The sequence below is a fragment of the Papio anubis genome, chromosome 2 (genome assembly GCF_008728515.1).
Source record: "Papio anubis isolate 15944 chromosome 2, Panubis1.0, whole genome shotgun sequence".
NCBI lineage: Eukaryota > Metazoa > Chordata > Mammalia > Primates > Cercopithecidae > Papio > Papio anubis.
In genome coordinates, this window is record NC_044977.1 from 130,220,336 (window position 1) to 130,243,622 (window position 23,287).

The following is a 23,287-nucleotide window of genomic DNA, read 5'->3' on the forward strand; positions in this document are numbered from 1 at the left end:
TTTCCCTTTTTGTTTGATTTGGAGCAAGACACTGTACCTCTTTAAGTCTTGGTTCTTCATTTCTAAAATGGAGATAATAATAGTAGTTTCATCTTTTATGGTTGTGAAACTTAAGGAGATAATACATGAAAAGCTCTTAGCATAGTGCCCTCTATTGACTATTTTTTAATGAGAATTAGATCTAATGACTTAGCCAGAAATATTTTGAAGCAGTGACAGGTTTTTCCCATTCTCACGTTGTGCCAGACTGATATTGCATTTGGGCATTTAGCATTATTTCCATACTGTTTTTATCTGCTTCCCCAAATCTCAGGGGCCCATATGTAGGAACTAAATTTCTCAGAATCTCTTGACATTAGGGTTCCAGTTTAGTATCTGCCAATGACAACATTTGATGGAATGGGAGAGACAGAAAGAACATAGAAGCCCTCTGTAGTCCCAGCTACTACTTGGGAGGCTGAGGCAGGAGAATCGCTTGAACCCCGGAGGTGGAGGTTACAGTGAGCCAAGATCGCACCACTTCACTCCAGCCTGGGTGACAGAGCAATATTCTGTCTCAAAAAAAAAAAAAAGAAGAAGAAGAAGAAGAAAGAGAAGGAGAAGGAGGAGAAGAAGAGAAGGAGAAGGAGGAGGAGGAGGAGGAGGAAGAGGAGGAAGAAGGAGAAGGAGGAGAAGGAGGAGAAGGAGAAGGAGAAGGAGAAGGAGAAGAAGAAGAAGAAGGCAGCAGTAGCAATTTTCTGATTCTCTGAAGGCTAGAGGCAAATCTGACAACTAGCGACAGCCATCCCTGCCTTCTCTTCCTCCTGCTTCAATGATTAAATAAGCACTTACTTACCTGAATGAAATCCCTTTCTGCCTAACATGTCTGTAGTGCCTGGAGAGCAAATTTTGTTATCGTATCTTCTTCTCCATTTAATTTTATCTCTATTTCTTTTATTATAAAATCCCAGCCTGCCTCCTTTGTTTTGTTCTCTTTCTTCTTACCACTCTCTCTTTCTTTTTACATTCTCTTTCTTTTTACCACAATCACTCCTCATCCATCCACAACATCTTTATCTATTAGAAGCTATATGGATCAAATTATGTCCCAAAAAGTTTTTCAAAAGATTATTCCCATTTTAGTCCATTTTGTGTTGCTGTAATAGAATTTTACAAACTGGATAATTTATAAAGAAAAGAAATCTATTTCTCACAGTCTTGGAGACTGGGAAGTCCAACATCAGGAAATCAGAATCTGGTCCAGGCCTTCTTCCCATGGAGAAAGACAGAAAGGCAGGATAGTTTAAGAGAGGGCCGAATTCACTTTTACAAGAACCCATTCCAAAAATAGTGACATTAATGTTTTAATAGTGACATTAACACTGTTGCATTGAGAATTAGGTTTTTATCACACAAACCTTGGGGGATACATTCAAACCATAGCACTCCCACAATGTTCTGAGCCTTTGAATATATTGCCCATACTAATACTATATTCCAGTTGTACTCTTGAATACTAATTCTAATATAAATATAAATACTGTTGAAATAGTTTTAGGCACATGGATATGTGTGCATATATTGTTTGGGCTGCAAAAGTGGTGACCTTTTCTTCTTAACCTTATATAAAGCATTCTTATTCTCTGACCCTGTATAGTTCTATAGAATTATAAAATGAACCATTATGCCTCCAGCATTCCTTTGCTATTTGAAGGGCTACTTTTAATGTCTCACATCATTTTATTTACAGCAATATTTCATGCTGTGTTTCTTCTCATACTCATGCTTCTCTTTCTTCTTTTTGCTCTTCCTTATATTCAGTCAACAAATGTTTATTAAAACCTACTCTGTGTCAGGCACCAAATTATATTCAGGAGTTACAGAATAAAATATATGCTCTCACAAAGCTTACATTCCAATGAGAATAATAAATAGCATGGGGTAAAGAAATAAACATTTCAGACTGTAAGTAGGTACTATAGAGAAAATAAATAGAAGTATTTGATAAAGAGTGACAAGGAAAGGTTATTTCAGACAACAGCATATTACGCAAGAATATCAGGAGAAGGAAAATGGGTATAGGCAGTTGCTGTCACTACTTACATCTCCTTCCTCAGAGCTACATCCATCAAACAATCCTATTTTCCTTTTTAAGGTGCCTAGCATTGCACCTTCAATGCTAGGCAGCTATGAAGATAAATTAGGGAGAATTTCTGATAAGTTATTTCCTCTTGCCCCAGTTCTTCTAGTAAACTCAGACAGGTAGCCCTTTAGAGCTCAAATCTTGAGTTCATTCACAAATTACCACATCAAAAGGAAGAAAGAGAAACTTTGTAAATACAGATTTCTATTTCCCACTTTATTTTTTAAGAGTAATTCCAGAGTGATTGTAATCAGCTCTGATAGACGTGCCCATCTCTTTGTGTTGATAGATGCAGCAAAAGCATCATTATTTCTAGTGTCCAGTGGCAGGCTATTTCTTCCAGAGTGTCTAAATAGTGAATCCATAACAATTTTATTAAGGACATTGGATATAACATTACATTCTACCAAGTTAAATGCTTCTTGTGTTTAACAAGTAAGAAGAAAATTAAAACATTCTCAGCGTTTTTCTGTCAGATGGAAAGCGATTGGCCTTGGTTCAGAATATAATACCATAAAAAGAGTCCAGCTGAAAATGTGGAAACTTTTTGCCTCTATGGATGCCATCACTTTTTCAGTTCCTCCTCTTCTCCTCTCATCCTGCCTTAAATCAAAGCTGTAGGACAGGAAGCAGAACGTTACAAGTGACAGTGGAGACCCATGGCGTAAGGTTGGTTATGGAGAAGGAACTGCACTTACCAGAGCAATCAAGCTAGGGCAGGACCAAGTGATAACTCGGAGACTAGTTGGTAGAAAAGTTAAGTCACCTGCATAGGTGAGTAGACAGGTAAAAATGTAGCCTAAATTTAGGCACAACAGTAAGTCCCAGCTCCATGTCTCCACAACCTTTAAAAAAACTTGTAAGGATCAGATTAGGCAAAGGCAAGAAGAAAATTATTACTCCTCATTTCACCATTTTTATTTCCCTCACAGTGTTTCTGAGTATATCTCCTATAGTAGTTTTCTTATTTTAGGAAAAAAGAGGACTAAAGGAGGTGAGGGAAAGAGACAGTGTGCATCTGTGGGTGTGTGACTGGATAACGAGCCTGAATTAAATTTTGCAGGCTGATATATTCCACTGATTAAAAAAGCAATGGGGAGCTGGGTGTGAAGAGTGAGGGAGGGTGGTATATGGGAACTCTCTGTTCTTTCTGCTTAATTTTTTAGTAAACCTAAAACTGCTTTAAAAAGTAAAGTCCATTAATTTTTTAAAAGGTAAAGCAATGGGGTCCAAACATGTTGATTGATTTGTTCACTTACCAGTTAATAAACTAGTCCTGGCAGCAGTTAATAATCTATCAAAGTTGTTATTGCACTCCTGAATTTAAAACTTACATATGTCCATAATATATTTTTGTTAAATTTTGCCATGTTAACAAAAACCCACGATGGAGTCAAACCAGTTCCATGTTAGAAACTCACCAGGAGGTAAAATTTCACTGAGACTTTTCTGCTTCTTTGATATGAAGAATTTATATATCCATTAAAATAAGTAAGCAAACTTCTTCAGCATTTTGGAGACCAAGCAGAATGCCTGTTGTGGGGTGTTTCTCAGGAGGGAATTATTATGTAAAACAAATTAGAGCTAGCTCATTCCTGCTCCATCCAGTCTATCCAAAATTAACCAGAGTTGTCCTAAAGGGGAGATTCTGAGGAAGCGTCAGGATACAGAATCTAACAGATGAGTGGGCTCTAAAGAAAAGGAATTTGTCTTTGAAGCGAAAGATGTTTTTCAGATAACGTGATAGGGAATTTTCATTACTAACAGTTTGCTTTCTGTTGATAGCCTGGCTTCTCAGTGTTGAAAGCCTGTGTTGATCCTTTTATCAGCTTACTTGAATGCTCACATGTAAGGCACTCAAATATGAAATATAACTACTAAAGATATGGCATTAAAGAAATGCTTTATTATTAAACTATTTGCAATTACCGAACTCTCATATATCTTTCATTTCTACAATGTTTAAGATCTTTTTTTTCAATCCAGAGAGTTCTAAACCTATTCCAGGGCTCAGAAATTCTTATAAACAAACATCAGAAGGATCAGAAGTTTGAAGATGTCAACAGACATTACATATCCCAAAAGATATCCATTTTTCTCTTGTCCATTGGAATCTGAACTAGTTTCAGAGCCATTTAGCATCATGGATCAGGGGAAGAGCAGACTCTGTCACATTTTAATTAGAAGTTTCCCAGAAAAGTCCATTTAGGGTCAATCTAGCTTATAGGTACAAGAGTTGGTTCTTACTCTGTCTCTAGTTCTCAAAAAGTCCTCAAGAACCCCCTAATTACTCTTCACTATACATAAAGCCATCGTCACTGACCTGTGTCAACATCAAAGATACATAGAAAACATGAGAGGATTATCAGCTACACAGCAGTTTTTTGGGGTGTGTTGGTATGGTGACCCTAGCACTTCCCTGCTTTGCTCAAACTCCATAATTTGGCATCAGGCTTCAAGACTTCATCTTGGATCTGGGTTCATAAAAGGGGGCCCTGAGCCTGGGTTACTAACAGCTGCCTGAGGCTAGCGTAAGTCCCTTCACCAAAAGGAAAGTAGTGTCCTTACATTGAAAACAATGAATTCAGACTAGAAGAGCCAGCTCTAAACCCTTTTCTACTTCTGATGTATTAAGATTATTTTCCTAACAAATCCTGCCTAATCATAGTCAGTGCCGAAGATTTAAATATCATTATATTCTCATTTTGTCACTTGGTCCAGGGCCCATTCCATGACTTCAGAGTCAGCTCATGGAAAACTCTGCCTGTGGCCGTGGCTCTGGGAGACCCTTTAGAAGTCAAGGGCTCCCCTAGAAAGTTGAGAATGAGATAGCTCTGATAAGCATCAGCTTTGGCATCAGCCCAGAGAAGAACAGAAGGAAGTCTGTCCCCGACAAAGCTACCAAGAGGTTAATGCATCACATGAAAAACAGCAGTAACTTCCTCTTTCAGGACAGCCTTGCTATTTAATACCCCAAAAGACCAAGGACAAAGAATGGCATTGTATAAGCACTGTAACTCAAGCAATTAGCCAGGTAATGGTGTGTGGGGTTTATCGTAGCAGAATGTCAATTAAAACACTTGGAAGGAGGTTATGGAAAGCACTGAGATTTCAAATCTTATAAGCTACCAGTAGGACTAAATTATAGTAAATGTCATATTACTACAGTAAGTATCACATAAATGAAAATAAAGTTTATTTTCTAATACGGACTCTTGCCTAATATCTCATAAATCCCAGAAATTGAAAAAAGCAGCCAAGTGTCTAGTCTTTACTCAAGAATAAAGGAAATGGAACAAAAGATGTCATGTTTTAATTAAATATCTTCTTTGATACCTTGTATATCTCTAGTTAATTGTTTTTTAAAGATTCAAAATTATACCTCTTAGTTTTATTTTGGGTTTTTGCCAATGAACTTAAGGGGAAAGAAGAGAATAGGAATGGATAAAATGTGAATTTCAGGAGAAAAATTGTTTCTTAGAAGGATCTTTAGATTAAATTCTGTTTAATGACTTGTCTGACTTCATTCTCATAGAAGCACAGCATTTTCTTCTTTTTTCTTTTAGAGCAGATATATTATTAGAAAAACTGACTTTTCAAAATGAAAAATAAACGACAGAGTTCTTTATGAAATTTCAAAATGCAAATAACATTTAGCATCTAAATAGATAGCAATAATGATTTTCCCTGAATACTGGTAGAAAGAACATAATATATAAACATTAGTTTCTTTCCTAAAAACCCACAAGTCAAGTTTAAGCCAGCAGTTAATTTTTATTCATGAATTATAAATCCTTTACAGGAGGGAGTGAAGATAAAACAAAAACAAAATATATGTAGAAATGTAATGTTCCACTAATTCTATCACAGAAAACTAAATGTGTATTAAATTGTTATTATTATTCATAATTGTTCCATAAAATAGTATAGTCATAATATATTTTTAAAAGCAAAATATATTTTTCTCTTATCAGATCATTGTTATGAGAGGAACCATATTTTTATGCACCTATATTATCTTAACTGAAGATATACCATAGTATTATAATCTGAACAAAATCTGATTTTTAAGATGTTTGTTGCACATCTTCTTGAAAGATATTAATTATTGCATAATACCAAAAATGTGTAGTTCTACCTCAGCAATGCCACTGTGTTATATTCTCTCTTTAGAATTTGTTTATTCTACTTATCTCACAGATATTCACAAATTTAGTAACTTTAAAATTAAGAATGATTCTATGCTCTATGCTACAAACTTCCGTACTCCAAATATCAATGCTACAAACTTCCATACTCCAAAAATCAATACAAAAAATAGATTTAATACCAGAGAGGAAAAACTACCTTTTATCAATTGCATAGTTTTATCATTTCTATTTATATTCTTATTTCCTAGAGGCAAATTACATCAACCGGACCTTTTTCAGCCTGGGATCTTATTGCAAAAGGTGTGATGGAAGATAAAATAAATCAATGTTTGTAATCATCTCCTACCTTATGGATATTTCCTTGTCAGCAATTCCTCTCCCAGATGGTACACTGGAAAATTCAATCTCATTTACCATTACACAGTAGTCTGTTTTATTTCTTTCAAGGTTTGCCCCTACCCAATAAGAAGTGAGTGCCTTGTGATAAGGGGAGTGGTAACCTTTTAAAACTCTAAAGAAAAGCTCTGAAATCTGATGAAATGCAAATGCATTGGGAATATTGAAGCCTTAGCTCTTCAATGGCCTGACTTTGTCCACCATTGCCATTGGTTTATAGGACTATCTTTCATTTTAATACAGTAAGGTCATTGCACCATAACATCAAACAACTCTCCTGTTTAGTAAATACTACAGTTTTCTGAAGTGTGTCCACCGTAATCTGTGATCTGGGCAGCATGTAGGCATTCAGAAGCATCCGCTTCCATTGTTGAGTAAGCCCTCACTGCAGGAGAATAGACACTTAGGTGGCATTTCTGAACCACACACTCCTCCCCTCCACTCACAGCCTCCCTTTTACTGAATTAGCTGCCACCCATTGAGAATTGACCAAGATATATAGATTCTTGGCCAGGTTTATTTCTAAAAAGATATATTTGTCTTCACTGGGGGCTACAATGTAAAAAACGTGTAAATTACAAAAGTGCTATGGGCTCCTTGATTGATTCATTCAACAGTTTTCATGAGAACCTGCCAAGTGCCACATTCTGTTCTAGGTACTGAGCAAAGAGCAGAGGAGAAAGATTGACAAGGACCTGCTTTCATGAAGGTTATGTCCTGGTGGGAAATACCACCAAAAATTAAAACACACACATATAAACAGTAAATATCAAATATTAACAAGCTAACGAGTATCATGTACAAACTAAAATAAAGTAATAGAGAATGAATGAGTGGCTTTTTTTAGATTGGGTGCTGAGGAAGGCTGTTCTAACAAGTTGACCTTTAAACTGCTGCAATCCGAATGACAAAGGAATCATCTAGGTAGAGGAAATCAGAGGGATAAGAGCAACCCAATTGTGGAGACCCAGAGATGGCAACTGGCATTGAATTGTAGGAGTAACACAAAGAGGATTAGAGCAGAAATACAAAGATGACCAAATTAAATCCTGGAGCAGAAAAAAGGTGATATGATTTAGTATATTAACATATATAATATACAACCAACAAAACATAGAGAAAGGAGGGTGTATGGCATAAATAGAATTACTATCCAGTCAGACAGTCTCAAGGAGCATAAACCAATGACATGACTTAAATATTTCACTCCCATTAGTAAGTTGATTTTCATGATGAGCTGGATGCAGCTAATTAGTTTAGCCAGATGCTGTGAAATATTTTGATTAATGTAAATCCTCTCCTTCAGATTCCACACTCACCAAGTGCTCTCTGATTCTTCCCTCTGAGAGAATGTGTTGATCACAAGACTAAATAATTTGATATAGTGATTGGTCATGTAAGTTACAAAGTGGATTTCTAATTATCACTTGGCTTTCTCCTTAGCTGTTCACTTCGGTAGACTGTTGTGGTCAGGCTGATATAACTACAGCAGCCCAAGCAGTTATATTTCTCACTGTAAATTGATGGGCATTCTGGAAGCTATCTATCTCCTCCTCATTTTAGTGTTTCTGGGGGAACTGATCAATGTTGGACACTGACAAGTTCAAGTTTAATCAAGCCACTACCTAGCATATCCCTGTCCAGCCCCAGCTGGCCTTTTCTTAACAGTCACTGCCTCCTCCTGATGCTGAGGATATGGCTGTGGCTACTGCATCCTCATCTAAAATGCCGAATTAGCTCAACTGAGCATGATGAAGAAAGCTACTGCACTAGCTACAAGCAGTTATAAGCAATGGAACACACGAGGTCTATCTATGAGTTTACCAAGCTGTCTGAGACCCTTGGCAGACAAGTATCAGTTACCTTATTTTATAAAATGAAGGAGTTGAGCTAGTCCTCTATTCATAGATTTTTTAAATTACACAAGTAATATATAAATACATTTTTCCTGTAAACATATAGAACATTACAGAGAACAACACCTCAATTGCAATATCTTACTTCTGCTGTCTTAAGACGAACACTGTTATTGCGTATCAACCCTTTCAAACCCTTTTAAGCATTTATATCATATGTCCATATGTGTATATATATACATACCCATAAAAATAGGTAGTATTTTTCACTCTGTGTTTAATAAATAGTTCCACATTGTACATCTTGTTCTGTAACTTGCTTTAACTAAGCAATATGTCTTAGAGACTTTTCCACATCAGAAAATACACATCTCCCTTAGTCTTTTTTAATTGTTGCATAGCATTGCATTATAAGAATGCACTATACTTTTGTTAGCTGTCCATCAATTGAGGGCTAGTTAGACTGTTTCCAATTTTTTACCTGGAAAAATGTTGGAGTAACTATCCTTGTATATTCTTTATTGTGCATGCAAAAGAGAGTTTCTCTAGAATAGCTCCAGGAAGGGGAACTAACAAATAGAAGCATCTGAATCTAGGCTCAACCTATAGTTCATAGACCACCTGAATCAGAATCATAGAAGTGTTTATTAAGAATAAGGCAAGAAACAAATGAAAATAAAGAAAGGGGCAGCTTCTGTCTCACCTCATATCAGAACCAGAATCCATGGATGTGGGAGCCAGAAGCCATGATTTATACAAGCACCTTCAGTGGTTTTCACAGTTAAAGCTGGAGAACCACTGGACTAGGTGGCTTTAAGATGCCTACTGTCTCTAAAAATGTACTAAAATGCTCATTTACCAATGACTTTCATGTGCAAGACACTGCATTAAGAGCGGTACGCATGTTTCCTGTTGAACTATAATTTTCATAGTCCAGAACCTGGGGTGGTTTGCAATTAAACCCAGATTCCAATCCAGACCTATATCTACTAAAATATATGAGGGCTCATGGACACAGTGCTTCCCTCCCAAGTGAGCTGTGCCCCAGAAGAGTCTTCTTTCACGCCCCCCCCGCAGCCACATCCCACCCCTGTGATCATCCTCCCAGTGAGTTCTGTCCCCCTAATGAATGCTGCCTCCTGCAGGGGTGTGATCAGCATGCTGCTCTGACACTGGTTTTTCTCTTATTTTTCCTCTGTTATTATCAAATCAGCCTGAAAACCCTTTGCCTTTTAGAGACGGGGAAAGGAAGACAAGCTAAATGAGCAAAGGCACATGTCTATTGTGGAGCAGGAAGGTTACAGAGGATGCTGTAAATGTGAACACACTAATAATTGTATTTAATTAATAATTTACTAGTCAATGAAACCTACTGAGGTAGACACTATTACCCCCATTTTATAGATGAGAAAACCAAGCACAGAAACGTTGAAAAAATTGCCCAACACCAGGCGTAGTGGTGCATGCCTGTAATCCCAGCATTTTGGGAGGTGAAGGTGGGCGGGTCACCTGAGGTCAGGAGTTCGAGACCAGCCTAGCTAACATGGTGAAACCCCATTTCTACTAAAGGTACAGAAAATTAGCCGGGCATGGTGGTGCATGCCTGTAATCTCAGCTACTTGGGAGGCTGAGGCAGGGCAATCTCTTGAACCCAGGAGGTGGAAATTGCAGTAAGCCGAGATCACGCCATGGGCAACAAGAGCAAAACTCTGTCTCAAAAAAAAAAGTTGACCAAGATAACTAGGAAACGAAGGATAGACCTAGCATAAAAACCCAGGTCTTTCTGATGCCAAAGTCCAGCTCAGAAGTCCATTTTACACTATTTTACCTCTCTAAACCACACGTCTGTGATTTTTTTTTCCTACCTCATTTCTGGGTATTTATCCATGTCTTTATTGCTAATGTAGAAGAAACAACCTTGACCATGAAGTTTAAAGGAGTGTGGCCCATGGAAATCTTCATCAATTCATTTGAAAGTGTTCAGCAGGCAACACACATTATGCTGAGTCACATTAGGAATTCACGCCAGCCTATAATTCTCTACACTCCCCAGCATGCTGGCATTGGATGGATTTATGTACCACTAAACTTAGACAGCTTAAAACACTTCATTGCCTGATCCCCTAGTAATGCTGATAAAATATATGTAGCTGCACTTATAAATCATTATCTTTACTTACATTTAATAAAATTGAAAATAATGTTTTCCAAGAAGTTGCTGGACCATTTCAACTCACTATAGGTTGACTGTGGTTGCTTTTTATACACCATGTCCCTACACTGTTATTACTTTTTCTATAGTATTAGATTACCTTGTTTAGATCACTTTTGTGCATTTCTTTTAAGATGAAGTTAAGATAATTTTTAATCATTTATAAGCTATTTCAAATTATGTTGAACTAATGGAAATGAAAGAATGTTATGCTGTAAAGTGAACGTTTGTGTCCTCCCAAAATTCTTATGTTAAAACCCTAATTCCCAAGGTAATGGTATTAGGCTAGTGGCTTTAAAGGGTAATTAGGTCCCTTATAAGGGCAGTACTGCCCTTATAAGAAAAGATACAAGAGAGATGATCTCTCTCTCTCCACCGTGTGAGGAAGAGGGCCCTCACCAGGAATCAAATTGGCCATCACCTTGATCTTAGACTTCTCAGCCTTCAGAACTGTAAAAAATAAATTTCTGTTGTTTAAACAACCACTGGGTAGTATTTTTATTATAGCAGCCTGTACTGTCTTAGTCTTAGACATTCTATAAACTAAAGTATTTATGAAAGTATCAGATACCTAAAATTTTTCAATGGTCTCCCAAAAATAAAAGAAAGACAGATGGAATAAAAATGACACAATGTTAACAATGAATGAATTTAAATGAAGATCATATAGATATTCATTGTATTCTTCTTTCATCATTCTATGGATTTCTGATTTTGAAGAATTGAAAGTTGAATATGTATAAGTCAGATTCTGCTCTGATATTGCTGCATAACAAATATATCTAAAAATCTCAGTGGCTTGCAACAAAAAGCATTCATTTATTTCCCAAAAGTTTATAAGTTGGCCAGGTAGTTCTACTTCAAGTTGTAAATCAGGTTTATTTCTGCGCTATATGCCTGTCATGTTGGAACTAGAAGCTTCCCAGTGCGTATTCAACTTGTAGCAGATGGCAGAATGCAAGAGGATGAGAGAATATACAATGTCTCTTCAGATTAGAATATGTATAGTTATTTTTTTCATATTCCATTAGCTGAAGCAAGACACGTGGTCAATCCCAAGATTGATATTATACTCACAGTGAACCACAGCAAGTGTGGGAGAAAAAGAATGATTCACAAGTAATACAATCTGTGTCATGGAAAACATTTCTTAAATATCAAAAGGATGAAAGAGGACATATGCCAGAGTAAGAGAAAGAGTATTGGCTGGGCACGGAGGCTCACGCCTGTAATCCCAACATTTTGGGAGGCCAAGGTGGACAGATCACCTAAGTCAGGATATCGAGACAATCCTAGCTAACACAGTGAAACCCCATCTCTACTAAAAGTACAAAAAATTAGCCGGGCATGGTGGTGGGTGCCTGTAGTCCCAGCTACTAGGGAGGTTGAGGCAGGAGAATGGCATGAACCCGGGAGGTGGAGCTTGCAGTGAGCCCAGGTTGGGCCACTGCACTCCAGCCTGGGCAAGAGTGAGACTCCGTCTCAAAAAAATAAAATAAAATAAATTAAAAAAGAGAGTATTTATACTAAATACAACACAAAGTTTTCTTGAAAAACATTCAGTTTTTAGAAATCAAAGGAAACCACACTGAAGAAATCATGTTACAAAGCACAATCTAATGGAGGTATAAAGGTGTCAAAACACTCTTACTCATTTTGCTTGATGAAAGGGTGTGTGTAGTCAGGTAAGTGATTTAAACAAAGAGATGCTTCTTTGAATACCACCAGGTTTCCAGTCATTCAAGATCCCAGAAAAGCTGGGACCAATTGCAGCTGCCCTAATTTATCATCCCTGCTGGGAGATATAGATCAGAAACTCTGGAAAAAATTCAACCCTGAGCTGTACCTCTGACTTCGGATTTATTTTGCAGTAAACTGTGCTATCCTTATGACTGGGCATCTTAGCCTGAAAATTGGTATTTTTGCACTAATACAGCCTCCAAATACTACCTTTTCTTCAATGGCCATCATATTGATCTTTAAAGAAGTCATTTCATGTATTAAAATTGAGATAACAAAGTGTGTCAAGGTTAAATTCAAATTATTAGTACTAGAATATCATTCATATATGTATACATATGTATAATACACATATCCTCCAAAATTACTTCATAAAATGTTTTGTGCTCTTCAAGATAGCATTTGTACTCAAAATAATTTATTAGGAGAATAACAATGAAGGCCCAGAATAAAGCTTCTTTCATAAAACAGCTGCATCACCAACTAGATCATGTTCCTGACCCTGAATTGAAGAAGCTTGTCAGCTTACATTCTTTCCAGGTAAATGAGTCCTCTTGGGCTTCAGTCCAGAAAGCCTCTCTGCCTTAACTCACTTTATCTCTCACTGACCTTTACTCCCCAGATGTGTATCTCATGTAACAGGTCTGCACACTTGACCCTGATTACTTTGATCAAACACAATAAATAAAGGAATTAAAGGAGAAAGCTTCCCTTACAATAGAAAATCTTGCTCTTTGAGAGCCTTTTATTTTTAAGAATATAATTTTTTCCTTAAATTTACCTATTTAAAAATTAAAGTTTCATTGGTAACATGGAGTTCTGAAAGTTACAAGCAGTTAGAAATTAATTTTATTCTTTATAAGATTTTAATTGCTGCAAAGTTTTTGTTTCATCCTCTTTCTTATTGAAAATCTTATTGCAAAAATATTCATTTGTTTTCAGCTCTGGTGAAGTTATAAACCCACAGTCGGAAATTTAAATGGCAAAGAGCTTCCTCTATTTTTGTAATTTAATGTGTAAATAAAGTCAAAATTTAACAACTAGGCATTTCACTATACTTGTTCATCATTTAAGTTGACTGCCAAAAGAAAAGAAAGATTATCTTTTTGGTTGCTTCAAATCTTTTTTAAAAACCATTTAGCTTTTTCCCCATTGATTCAAGCAATAAGAGACCTAATGTTCCTTGAACAACTTATATTTGAAAATGCTTTTTGCTTCCTGAAAATATTCAAGTTTTATAACATTGAGGGGTTTTTTTCAATAAAGTAAAGTTCCAGAATATAAGAAAATCTCCCACCGGGGGCCTTTGAAATATTGCAATATGCCAGCAATTCAATTTAATCACTAAAAATAGTTCCTTTTATATCATATATTTGCTTTAATTCTTACATATGTATATTTTCCTCTATAAAACCAATTAATATTTCCTAATATGCATTTATCACTAATATACATTAATATCTAAGTGTTTACTTTAAATACATGATAAGGTGCCATTTAAAATAAAAACCTTTTGTAGTTATCTGAATTCAATCTGAGTAGTGATTTCCTGTATCTGGAAATAGTCCTGTTTAGCAGCTAAACAATCCCAAGAATGTAATGATAGATCAAAAATAAAATACATGTATAAACTGATTTTTCTCTCAGGTTCTAGGCCACCTTACGAGTAATTTTTTCAATTTTTCCTTGCTTTTATATCCATGTTCTAAGATCCACCCTCAATTATGTCTAGGATTCCTGTTGGCTTCTTGCCAGGTGACCACATGGGCCCTGCATGCTACTGCATCTCAGCCTTCCCTGAGTCTTTCTTGGACACCATCTGTGCTCCTCCAGCGATAGAGGATGATGGTGCACTGTGAAGCTGGAAATGTACTTTTCCCCCTTGTTTTAGACCCTTTTGGAGGAGCCTGAGTGTAAACATCTTATTCACTTGATGTCTTCAAGAGATTTAAGTTGTTAAATTAAGTTTGACCTAAAGCTGCCTCCTTACATATTTAAGTTCAGCCTCAAGGTTATTTCATACATAATGAACTATAACCTAACTTGATGTGTAAACAGACTGTAACCTACTCCTGTAACAAGTAGCTGAGTCTTAGCCAATCACAGCAGGTTCGAGTAAGGCAAAGACCCAGCTGTAACCAATTCAGCTGTTTCTATATCTCACTTCTGTTATCTGTTTGTCACTTCCTTTTTTCTATCCATAAATGTTATCTGGTCACATGACAACTTTGGAATTGCTCTGAACCTATTCTGGTTCTGGAGGCTGCCTGATTGATGAATCAGTCTTTGCTCAAATTCTGTTAAATTTAATGTTTCTAAAGTTTTTATTTTAACAAAGTAAAAAACATGTTCCATTTCTCTGTCTTGCACCACATATGAGTCCAAGGAGGGCTAGCCTGGGAGATAAATTTAAATAACATGAACATATTAAAATTACCCTTTCTAAGGGACAACTTACATCCTAAGAATGAATTCCTCTCTCATGAGGGTTCTTAGTCCTTATGCTCATCAGCTTCACTTTCCTCAATGTTAATCCGCCATCTTCTACATAAGGGGAACATGCCATTTCAAAATATGACTGTAAGAGATCAGAATATGCCATTCCAAAATACACCTTTCTGGCATAAGGATTATTTTGAGTTGGTTACTTTGAGAAAGTACAGACACAGGAACAGCTCTGAAAAGTTGCCCTTTTGTAAAAGAAATTTACATCTAATAGAAAGAAATCTCCATTTGTAAGGATATCTCTCTGTCTGTACCCAGAAGAAAACGATGACTACTAGAACTCTTAATCAACGAAGAAAACATTGACTCAAATCTGCACAGCAACTCTTAGCTTTGTTTAAGGTCCTTTCCCAGCCTTCTCATCTTAACCAGACCTTTCCATCCTTCTTTCTTTGTTTCAGAGAATGATGGTATTTAAGCCTTAAGTTTAAACCACCCCTTTGAGGTCTACTTTAGATATTCACTCCTTTCTCTGAGTCATTTCTAATGCATACAGGATGTGTGCATATGCTATGGTCTGAATGTTTACATTCCTACTAAACTCATCTTGAAACCTAATCTGCATTGTGATGGGTATTAAGCGGTGGGCCCTGATGAATGACATTAGTTTCCTTGCAAAAGAGATTGAAAGGAGGACACAATATTCACCCCTTCCACCACAGGAGCACACAGAAAAAGGACCATCTACAAGAAACAGGCCCTCACCAAATCTGCTGAGGCCTTGATCTTGGGATTCCCAGCCTCCAGAATTGTGAGAAATAAATTTCTGTTGTTTATAAATTGCCCAGTCTAAGGTATTTTTGTTGTATTAGCCCAAACAGAATAAGACAACATGCTTTTACATTTTGTTTGTTTTTCTCTTGTTAATTTGTTTTTTATTGCAGGGATCTGTCTCAACTAAGAACTATGGAGAGTAGAAGGAAAATTATTTTTCTTCCCCTACACAGTAACACTAGAAATATCTGAATCCTGCTTAGAGTTAAGATCCCTGTTCTAGGTGATTACCCGCAAAAAAAGTAACAGGTAGATATAGCTAAGACATTTTCAAAACTATTTATATTTGCGTATTAAAATAGGAACTTCTGAGGAGAGAAAAGATCACCTGGTGACCATCGTGCAGGCCATCCAGAAGCAAAACTCCTTATCTAGGGAATTTAGAAGTAATTAGACTACCTTATTATCTAAAGCCAGCATCTGGTACCAGGCTTCTTTCCCCAAAACAACTAGAATTTCTATACATCTCCGGAGCGCATGCATGCTGAAACTCATTGTGCAATCCTTGCTGACATTAAGGCACCAAAATGTCTACAAATATAATCACTTATCATGACCTATGTGGCTAATATTGTCCAAATGACCCCTTAAGCTCCTATTTTAAGGTCCATAAATGTTCCTAACAAAAATCCACTCCATTGTGCTCAGTCCTCTCTTGCTGAGACACACCGCTGCACTCTTCAGCAATGTTCTTTCCATCTCATAAAACTTTCCTTTTCAAACTTATACTGGTGTTGGTAAATTCTTCTTACTACCCCTATGACCCGCAAGCCAACCACCTCCAATGCTGATGCTCTGATACCTCGCCCCACAACTTCAAATACTTGCAGCTTAACTTCAGAGGTACACGTTGTTGTAGACATTTGTAGATGTCCTAACTGACAAGCTCTTCTCTTTTTGTTTGGCAAATTTTTAAGCTTACAAGTCCTTCATCCTCAAGGTAGAACTCAAGAAACAGCCTCCTCCCTTGCAGCTAGGACTCAGGCAAGTGACCCAGGCTCTACCAATAAGGTGTACTCAATGAGACTTCAGTTTGGAAGTGAGCATCTTGAGGAAGGAGGCTCTGCACTCAATTCATCATATTGGTGATGCTTACAGTAGAACTGTCTGACTTTCTCAGAGACTTAACCTAAGCAAGGGTCTATGGCAAAGCAGAAGAGATACAGTCTCCCCTTAGTGTTTGCTTTTGTTAGCAGGATTCCAAAGCATTCCTGGGGTGTCCTCAATGTTTTACAAACTTTCCCTGAAACAGTTCTTCCTGTTTTCTATAGCTTTCCTGAATGATGTGGGACTCAAACAGGAGTCCAATAACAACTACACTCTATTGTGAGTATGCCATCCTTACTGATGACTAAATCTTTTTCACTAAAAACTGTTGGTGTTTTCATCAAACCTGGCCCATTCTCCCCATATAATATTCCTCAAACCTCCCCTGCAAATAGACATCTGTTAGCCCAACCCACACTTTTACTCTAGCCATGTCCAAATCCTACTTAGATTCAAGCTGGAGTCCCGACTTTATCAATGTCTTAAATGGTTAGATTACTAAAGGATGAGAATGTTTAAACAAATCTAAATGTGCTTAAATAAGTAATCATAATGTTCAATTTTAACATTGTAGAGTACCAAAGAAGGTATTATCACTATCAGTATAATTCCAAGCCCCTTTCTACAGTTGCAGAAAGACACCATCTTTTTCTCATGGCTCTTCCCCTGAGATATTCCTAAGGACCTCCAGCATACTTTAATTAATCTAAAATGTTAATTCCTAATGACTACTATCTGAGCCTCCTCGGATAGCCAACCACCCCTTTGGTTTCTGCCAATGGCCATCAGAGCCATCCAGACCAATTTGCTATTGCAGTTCTCCTCCTGGTGCTGGGCCAGGGAACTCAAGCAAGAGACACATTGTGTGCCCAAAACCAGCCTCCCTTATGAATTGCTCTAAACCTGACTGAACTATACCCCTTTGACTTCCCAAAGGCACAACTACAAGCAAGCACTGTAGGCCTGACAAGACCATCTCAAATTCTTAATCATTCAATCTTAAAGAAACCCAGTACAGGGCACTAATAGTCCCTATTGAATATCTTTGAGGAAAACTACTTCTGTCTCCTCTTTTAGAAGTAAAATATGTATATCTAGCTGACATTATTAAACAGAATACAAGGCATGCATTCTGTTTCAAAGTAACCTCATACTTTTATCCAAGAGCTTTAGGTGGGTATTTACTAATCTTACATACCTGGAATGAAAGAGCCTATTCTGGAGAATTTTCTTAACAAAAGTAGTCAGTTTCAAAGGTAAAAATGTCTTTACCTCCATAAAACCAAACTGCCAGTAACCCTGAAAAGAAATGTCCTCAGTAAATCTTTTAAACAGTTATATCCTTGTTATATAAGTTTTTAATCTAAAAAAATTAGTGTTTTTTTACTTTAAAAGTCATTTAAAGATTTTTTTTAAAATTATGTATATATGTATATGTTTTTAAAATAAATCTAGCTGCAGATGGTACAAAATTTAAAATACTCAAAGTAGCGCTCTGTCTCCCACCCGATTCTCCTTCTCAGAAACAACCACTCTCTGTAGTATTTTGTGAATCCTTCCAGAGACTGATGAAGAAGCAATACAAGCATAATGGCACAATATTTCTTTGAAATCTTCCTGAATCAACTTCTCCTTAAGATTACGTTTAACTTCTCACATGTTTGGATTCTATTGTCTTCCAATGTTTATGTTTTCTTCTCATTTCTATAATTGCTTTGCCCTTTTACCTTACCATCAATTAGGCTTTTTCACTTCTCTCATTCTTCCCAACTGCAAAAAGGTTTCTCTTTTTCCTCAGGAAGAGATAAGATAGTAGCTTTGTTCTGCACAGTTGGGGAAGTTGTATTTTTGGTTAGATTTTGTTTATCTAATCTATTTTGCTACTTATTCTGATTTGTAAGCTTTCCTGAGATTATGCAGTCTAGTACAAAAAGCATGTATAAGGAATCAAAAACTGTGCCGGATCTGAGGTTTTAACCCTCTTACAAATTAACACAGTAGCCTCTCACAGTGTAATAGATTCAGGTAGAAAAAATGAGACTTCTGGATCAGAGACAAACAGTTGACTGCTCAGAGCAATGCCTGTAGCCAGAACATCAACATTTGTGCCAGTTCCCCAAGGCGCAATTTCTATAATGTAAAATAAAGAGGGCCAAATGATACCTGCTGTGTAGTATAGTATATTACAGGGGAGGAATCCTCAGCATAGCATCCCAAATCTTCTATAATAGGAGGGAAACTTGTCTGACTTTTGCTCCTAAAGAAGATATACTTATTATATTGGATAGTAAGCAAGCCTTCTCACTGCTCTGGAGGAGGCACTATCTATATCTTCCAAGCCAGTTTACTACACAAACATCCTTGAAGAGACAGTTCATAACAAGGAAATCAATTCCTCTGCTCACCAGATATGCAGAAAAGTAAGAGACAAATGGGTAATTGTCTTCAAACACAGAGTGCCTACCATGTGCTACACACTGGTAAGAATTCTAATTCCTCCATTCAGCAAGCTTTTATTGCATACCTACTTTGTTTCAGGGACTATAACAAGTATCCACTAAAGGAGATAATGTATGTAAAGAAATTTTTTAAACTCTGGAAAAACAAGTGTTAGCTACTTTTCCTGTTACTATAATTCATTTGTCTTCTGGGTATTTTCCTATTTTGGTAGTTATTTCATCCATTTCCAATGCTGGTTATCTTCCAGTATTGATCTTTTACATCTACAATTAAAATTTAGTTGAAGAGTCAGAATACTAAAACCTCAGCAACTGGTTTCCTTTTCACAGAACAGACTGATTTCACTGTGCCCATAGCCAGCCATCCTGGGCCTTCAATCCTCTCCTTTCAGAAAGGGATGAAGGCTGGAACTTAAAAATGCAAAATTCTCAGTTGTGAAATTAAGCAATACTCAAGCACATTAAAAAACGTTTCCCATGTGAATCAGTAGTGGGATCATGCCTGTGAATAGTCACTGCACTTTAGCCTGGGAGCCATAGTGAGACCCCCATCTCTAAAAAAAGAAAAAAAAAATAGAAAGAAAAACTGTTTCGGCTGGGCATGGTAGTCACACCTATAATGCCAACACTTTAGGAGGCCGAGGAGAGAGGACTGCTTGAGCCCAAGAAGTTTGAAGCCAGCCTGCACAACATTTATAGGGACCCTGCTTCTTTATGCCAACACTTTAAGAGGCCGAGGAGAGAGGACTGCTTGAGCCCAAGAAGTTTGAAGCCAGCCTGGACAACATTTATACGGACCTTGCTTCTACAAAAAAAAAAATATTTTAAACTTAGACAGCCATGGTGGTGCACACCTATAGTCCCAGCCGCTTTGGAGGTTGAGGTGGGAGAATCACTGGAGCCTAAGAGGTCGAAGCTGCAGTAAGCTGTGATCACACCACTTCACTCTAGCCTGGGTGACAGAGTGAGACCCTCTCTCATAAAAAAAAAAGAAGTTTCATCAAGAATTTTTGTACTGGATTGCTTTCTAATTTGAACTAATCCATTTTGCGTGCAGAGATTTTCATATGGTGTGTATTTAATTATGATGTTGTATAATGAATAAGAAATTACTGAAAAAGAAATTGTGATGCTGTATAATGAATATGAAAAACTCTAGTTTTAACCATTCATGTAAAAACATTTTCAAGAAGAAGAAATCAACTATTATGTCAATTCATATATAATATATAAATTGTTTTTATAATACCAAGTAAAAAAAAGTACTTTAGGCAAAAAAAAAAAAAAATGTAAATTATTTTGGGTTTGTCCTTGTCATTGCTTATTATTTTCTTTCTTTACAGTTTATTGAAATACATTTAACATGCAATAAGCTGTACATATGTAAGTGTACAATTTGAAAAACTTTAACCTGTAGATATAGCCATAAAACCATTATACCACAATCAAAATAATGAACATTCACCCTTAAAAGTTTCCATGTGTCCATTTGTAATCCCTTCCACCCTTTGTCCCCATCCTTAGGCAATGACTATTTGCATTATATCAATATAAATATATTTTCATTTTCTAGAATTATAGTCAAATGGAATATACAGTTCATAATGTACTTTTTGCTACAGCTTCTTTCAGTAGCATAATACCTTTTGAAATGTACTCATGTTAATATCTTTATCAATAGTTCATTACTTTTTTTTGCTGAGTAGTGTTCCAATGTATGTGTATACCACAATTTATTTATTCTTTTACCTATTGGTGGGCATAGGGTTGGTTGCAGTTTGCAGCTTTAATAAACAAAGCTATTCTAAATATTCACATACAAGATTTTATGTGGACATATACTATCGACTCTCTCAGGCAATGAATAATAGTAGATTGGTTGAGGCATACAGCAGTTATACACACTTAACTTTTTAATAAACTACAAATATGTTTTCCAAAGTATTTGTACCATTTTACATTCTTATAGCAGAGTATGAGCACTCTACTTACTCCACATCCTTATCAATACTTAGTACAGTCATACATTTTAATTTTAATCATCTAGTTGGTATGTAGTGGCGTATGCTTATAGTTTCAACTTACTTTAATGACTAAGGATACTAAACATCTTTTCAAAGGCTTATTGATCATTTGTGTATCTTCTTTGGTGAGGTGTCTATTCAAATATTTTGCTCATTTTTTCATTGTCAACTCAGTTGATTGTAAATGTTTTAGATATATATATTCTAGACACAACATATTTGTCACATATGCTTTACAAGTATGTTCTCCAAGTCTGCCATTTGCATTTAAATTATCTTAACAGTGTTATTTGAAGAACAAATTTTTTTAATTTTAAAGAAGTCAAATTTTATTGATTATTTCTTTTACAGGTTATACTTTTTGTGTCTTACTTAAGAAAGCTTTGCCAAACTCATGGTCACTAATGTTTTACTCTGTATTTTTTTCTAGAAATTTTATTGGTTTAGGTCTTTAATTCATTCAGGTTATATGTAGGTCTGATTCATGTCAAAATAATGTGTACATGTCATATAAGTTAAGGTCTTGTGTTTGTTTGCATGTGGCTGTCTAATGGTTCTAGCACCATTTGTTGAAAAGATTATCCTTTTTCCATTGAAATACTTTGGCAACTTTGTTAAAAGACAGTTGTGCATATAAATAGGAAAACAGAAGGTGTTTTCCCTATTCTTTCACACTTCAACACTGAACACTTCCACAACCACAGATATGTGGGGGTTTTCCCCCTCACACCAAGCAATTCACTAAACACCAGCTAGGTATCCTCTAATTCAGTTAAATTATGACACTACCTACCCGGAGATAGCATCAGATCCCACAGGATGAGCACTCAGTCCCAGAATACTGACTCCAACTTCAGATGTCAATCATAAATCCCAGGTTGTGGCCTGTGATTCTCATTGGCAGACTATTCATCAGGCTCCGCAAGACCCCCTTCTTGGGTTCAATTAATTTGTTTTAGCAACTCACAGAACCCAGGGAAATGCTTTAGTTACGTTTATCAGTTTATAGTAAAGGATATTTACAAAGGATACAGATGAACAGCCAAACAGAAGACATGCATAGAACAAAGCATATGGAAAGTGGTGCAGAGCTCCCATGCACTCTCCAGGCTTGCCACCCCCCAGGAGGCTCCACATGTTCAGGTATCCAGAAGCTCTCCAAATTCAGTCCTGTAGGGGTTTTATCAAAATTTTATTATGTAAACATGATTAATTAAATCATTGGCCACAGTTGATCAATTTAACCTTCAGCTGCCCTGTTTTGTATTGCTATAAAGGAATACTTGAGACTGCGTGATTTATTAAGAGAAAAGGCTTATTTTGATTACGGTTCTACAGGCTGTGCAAGAATCATCATGACTTCATCATCTGCTTTGGTGGGAACCTCAGGAAGCTTCCAGTCATGGCAGAGGTGAATGGAGACAGGCATCACATGACAAGAGAAAGAAAGAGGGGAGGTCCAGACTCTTTTTAACAACAGATCTCACAGGAACTAAGAGTGAGAACGTACTCACTACTGGGAGAATAGCACCAAGCCATTCCTAAGGAATCTGCCTGCATGACCCAAAAATCTTGGCCCCACCTCCAACACTGGGGATTATATTGCAACATGAGATTTGAAGAGGACAAATATCTAAACTATATTAAGGGGGGGGAGTAAAAGTCCCAGTCCTCTAATCCTGTCTTAGTTTTTCTGGTAACTAGCCCCAATCCTAAAGCTACCTAGGGGCTCCCAATCAATAGTTTTCTTATTCCTACAAAAGACACCCATTACTCCAGAGATTTCAAGTATTATAGAAACTAAATATATTTAAATGAGGAGGAAGACCAAATATATATATACACACACATATATACATACACTCACATGCACATACACATCTACATATGTGTGCGTGTGTATATATATATTCTATTATAAATCACAAGATTGCAAGTATGAAAAATCTTTTGTCTTACTCCAAATTGCTTTGGTATCTTGGTTCATTACCTTTCCACATA